Raw genomic sequence first — 5,589 nt, 5'->3', positions numbered from 1 at the left:
TCATCCAAAGAGCGTGTGGAGCCCTTAGAACTTTTAGTGGAGCCTAGCTGGACCTAGCTAACTGCAATGTGCACCTCCTTTCTTTTAGATTAGCTGTCAATAAACAAGAAAAACTGCCTTGGGAGCAGGGATCAGAATAGTAGGTCTCTATCCTTTCCCTTTCAATTTCCCAATTTGTTTATCAAGCTACACAGACACTGTATTGAAGAAAGCCCCTAAAATAAAAGCATTACCCTTTTTCCTTCCCTTCCCTTCCCTTCCCTTCCCTTCCCTTCCCTTCCCTTCCCTTCCCTTCCCTTCCCTTCCCTTCCCTTCTTCTCATTTGCAGTCCTGTTCATTTCCTTTGTTTAATCTGTTTTAATTTTAAGCGGTTGCTACTCTCCATCACAAATTTCACAGCCCTGCTCTCCCCTCTGCTGCTCAGTGTGTGCATATTTGTACAGGGAGGAATGCCGTCTTCCTGCTTTGGCATCTTCTTTGTTTAGTTCACCTGTTGGTCAGACTGTTCACATCCGTTTGCTTCTCAGGCTCCATGGAGACTGCATATAAATCCAACATGAGGTGACAAAGAGATCATAAAAAGTTGTGTTTGCTTCAAGACAGATATTCAGAAATATCTGATATGTAGCCACCAGGTAAGTGGAAGTAAACATCCTCCCAACTCTACAGGATAAAGTTCACAATAATCTCTCTTGTTTCTTATCTTGTGCCTTCAATGAGGTGTCACCAAATGGCAAGAATTGTAGCGACACCCCCCCTCCTGTTTTTCTCCTCACCGTTTTCATCTTTGGTCTGTCACATCAGATGTGTACTAGGTGTAGAATGGAGAACATCACTCTTGTCTTTACAAAAGGCTGTGTTTAAATAACTACTATGCTGATCTGCAGAAGCCTTAGCCTATGTATGCCAGTCTCCTCTCTCTGGCTGTGATCTGGTACACATATAAAGAGCATGGCATGGTATTTGGAGGAAGGAAAATGAGGGTCAGTCTGTTCCCCTTTCTTACACTCCATGCCTGGGTGTGCACAACTCAGCTTTGCAAAGATGAGCCCCGAAGGAAGGAGATCAGCTCAGTGCTGCATCTCCTCTGGCTGTGGAAACCCATTCCTCATTCAGTTCCTTGCACATGGACAAAAGGAAAAAAGTATTTTGGAATGATTTTCTGGCTCAAACCTGCTCAGTTTCTGAAATGTGGCACAACAATATGGAAGGTCATTGGTGATTAATTTGATAACTGACAGAAATACTTCTGTGGGGCAAACAATTTCTAATTATTATTCAATTATACATATTAACAATCTCTCCTGTTCTTATCCTAAACCAAATAAATCATTCACAAATAAGAGTGTGATGTATTTGTCTGTAGGTTAAAAGAATAAACCCCCTAAATGACAACACATTCATAAAACTGCAATAACGACAAAGGAACCGTAGGAACTGATCCTTCCATTTGCACCAAACAACAGCAGGTAGATTAACCCATGTGAGCTTCTTGGGCGGGGAGGGGGACCGGGGGGGGAAGCAGCTTATCCATAAAATTGTGCATTTCATTTTTATTTCCTGGGGTAAACAGTGGAACTCTATATCAAACAGCAGGTGCCCATCGCATTGCAGCCTTGAGGCCTATATCCAAATATTTGAATATTTCATGAACATTGGGATGTGAATATGACTGAAGCTTTTTTGACCTTAGTGAATGAATACATAAGGCAAACAGAGAACAGACTGTGCCACTCATCATGCAGGGCTGAATCACACGAAGATACTCAAAGTGATAAACGACACCTTCAGAACTGACTCGAACTACTAATTCCATAGCAGATGAAGAGGACAAAAGGGAAATCATCACAGATGAATGCAGGATTCAGGTTTGCCAAACTCAATTGACAATCACAGCATTCCTTGGCAATGACTTTATGTGTTAAGGAAATAGTGCATGCACTGCACAGTTTGGAGATCAATAGATAGACAGATAACATAAAAGGGAAAATAATGGCAAAGAGCAGAAGTTCAAAAAAATATCTGTACTGGATAGTACCAAAGGTCTTTTTATCCCAGTTTTCTCTCTGCTGTGAACATATGAATACACTTGCTACACTGGCCTCTCTCTCATAAATCAGTAACCACTATTTCTCATGCTGTTGTATCTGGGCTGAGGATGAGGAAGGCTAAGGTCCTTCAGGGCTCCATTAGCTCCTCTGCCAGCCCCTGCCACATGTCACCCAGTCCTTGGAGGCTGTGTGACCCTACAGCTTCCCTCTCCCCAGGAAATACTGTGGCATAGACCAGCTACCTGCCACTGATTTTCCCACCACACCTCAAGGCATGGTTTTGGGGCAGATCCTGTCATCTGATACAGTGAGGGTGGTGTGCCCCTGTCACTTGACACAGATGGTGGTCCATCCACTCCTCCAGTTCCCATCACTCCATCATCTTGTTCAGAAGTTAAAAGTGCAGTAAATTAGTTTCTTGGAGAGTTATCAAGATTTTCTTGACAGAGACTTCTCAAAGCTGGGTGACCACATGCTGGGAAGAAAATTGGATTATGTTCTCTTCAACTTCCATCTTTTTCGAGTCAGGAAATACACTTCTTCTAAAAGAAACAGGACTAAAATATAAGGTTCTTGGTCAAGTTCCATAGGTTTCTGCAAAGAGGTTTTATGTTTTGTTTGACTTGTTCATGTATTTGCAGCTATGCCCAAAGTACAAAGTGTCTGCTTCCCTCATGCTCCTGTTGTAAAAGAAACTGAGCTATTGCTGAAGGTGGTTTCGGAGCCTGTACTAAGAATAGCTTGTCTTATATACATAAGTTTCAGCATTAATTCATATTAATGGTTTTGCAACTTCTTTATTGTTCAGTGTCACCAACGTTTCATGCATAAAATTTGATTTTAAAATACAGTGTGTACTATATACTTCACTGTTCTTTATCATAACAGTTTACCTTCCTCCTATACTATATAGCTTCTTTTCTTACTTAATATATGTCAGAAAAAGCTGAAAAAAGTAGTTTCCAGCCTACCAAAGCAGTACTTGGAACCCCTACCCCACTTCTAAGTGCTTTGACTCACATCTCTGAAGTGTGAGCAGAGAAATAGAAAACACTACCTGGGAGGTACATTTGGTTTGCAAAATGCTTTAAAACTCAACCAGTGAGAAAAGGCTGATCCTCTCATCACTGCGTTCACCTGGTACTCTTGGACTGCACCACATTTTGATGCACTGTCTGAAAATGAATTACATTGAGAAAGTTCAAATGTTTTTATTGTTTGATACAAAGAACCAGAACTGAGCCTCCAGAATTCCTAGTTCAACATATTTACTGTTCATGCAAGGCTGTATTCTGATCTTATTATTCATACCAAACAGTGAAATCTCTGACTTTTCCCTTTGCCTTTTTTTCACTTTGGTTAGTAGGTGCAAAACATAGTTTCCTGACCAGAGGTTTGAGAAATAAGTTTTTTACGTTAAAAATATATTACAGATGCTCACGGGTTTTTTTTTTTACTCAACTTTCCTTTACCATTTTCTTTCATTTTCTTTCTTTTTTTTCCCCACAAAATAGCCTCACAAATGTAATTTTCAAAACCAGAAGCTATTATTCCTTACAGTTAGAAAACTTTGCTTGAAAAAGAACATAATGTGTCATAAACTAAATTTTTCATTTGTTATGCCCTGAAATATAGCATCTCACCTGCTTGACTAAAATAAATCATTAACACCATAAGTTCATAAATAACTTGAATAACATCCTTTCTGAGAGTATTTTTGATATAGGCCAGTCAGGCTGAATTCAAAACATACTTATAGCTCTAAAAATATACATACTTATGGTTTCTCCTGTTACAGATTGGTTATTACACTTGATACTAAAGCCTACACACTAGCAGCTTCAACATGGAATTTTCTAACACATTTGTTTATTTTCAGCTCAGATTTAGACACAATAACACTGGTTAATAACTGCCTAGTTGTGCTTGCTTTCTAAAATACATAGAGCATTTGCTGTCCTGTGCTATGAAAACCGAAAAAATAAATAGCAGTAACATTTATTAACTCTGATGGTGACGGGGTTAGACTGTGCAATTCAGTGACCCCTTATGAATATGCTTCTCAATATTTTGGAGGCTTATATCCATTTTCTTCTTTGCTACTAAGGTCTGTTTCATCCAACTTAATTGCATACCTGTTTCCAGAAAAATTCCTTCAGAATTACAAGAGCTGTAATTTCCATTATTTCATTTTGAAAAGAAAAATCAAACGAAAATAGGTGTGCAAGTTTATCTTGACTTTTTTTCCCCAGCCTCTTTGAAATAGCAGAATCATTTTCTGCTTGCAAACAGCATGGATGATTACAGTTAAGGCCTACCTCTCTACTTAAAAGTGTTTTCAAGTTGCTCAATGTAATAGCTTCACAGTGTGAGTCCTTGGCTGGCAAAATATCAAGTGTTACCTAGTATTTTCACTAGGATTTTTCTGTTTCTCTCTAGAAGCACTGAAAACTTTGTGATCAGGAAAATAAAGAAAATGAAAGGTGCTTGTGGATCTTTGGTCACAGGAAGAAACCTGGGAACTTCCAATTCATCTCCCATTAAAAAAATTCAGTGACTATGAAAGCTTTAACTGGGTATTAGTCAAAGAATAGACTGCGTTTAAATGGTACAGTCTACAGCCATATCAATAAAATTCAGAGTCACTAGCTGGAGAATAATGGACAATTTAAGCTCTTTGAAAGTGAACTGGTCACTCCTGAGTGAAAATGGTTTGCAAGCTGTTCCACCAGCAGTGGAAATGATGAATCTACTGTGTTATAAATGTGCTTCCTACATTCCTGCTCCCTCACAGTTGTTATACCTGGTGAAACACAGAAATAACAATAACCAGCACTTATCACTGAGAGTTCAACAAACTTATAAGTGCCCTGGGTTCCCTTTCCGCATCCCCTCTGGAACAAGAGGCAGCCTGTGGTGTGTCTGCTTTTGGATGTCGCACACATTTGTTGGCTGGATAGGAAGCACAAATCAAATAGCCAGGTTAACAGAGGAGGTCCACCATCCTTTACTGGGAAACCCAGATGGAAGATGAGTGGATAAATGTAGTAAAAGGGAGGACTTACAGACTGACTTGCTCATGGACTCTTGATTTCTGAATGTAGAGGGGTCAGCGAACACTTCTGCAGCACACATCTCATTGTCTAGCATGGCTTTATCCTCATATCACCCTCGTGGTAGAAAGAAAAGTAGCAGCCACAATCACAAGGAAGGTTACCTCTCTCACAACCAGGTTCTGCAAGGGAAACCTACCCAAGCAGTGATGAAGCTACTGTGATCTCCAGCAGGTCCCATGGCACGACCAAGAAACACGATGGCAAACATCCATCTGCCATTTAGATGTGGCCTGATGTGCTGCGTGCTGTAGCATGGTATTCCCATCAGTCCTAATCTTTTCTAGGCAGTTGTAATTGCATTAGTTCAAGTTATGTCATGTCTGAGGGCACAGCTGTCTGAACTTGAAGCTGCTGCCTTTAGGCACCTTACTGGGCAATTAGCTCACTGACATTCATGTCCCTTTCTGGAATACGGAGAAAGG

The sequence above is a fragment of the Accipiter gentilis genome, chromosome 13 (genome assembly GCF_929443795.1).
Source record: "Accipiter gentilis chromosome 13, bAccGen1.1, whole genome shotgun sequence".
NCBI lineage: Eukaryota > Metazoa > Chordata > Aves > Accipitriformes > Accipitridae > Astur > Astur gentilis.
Note: the sequence above shows the minus strand (reverse complement) of the source record.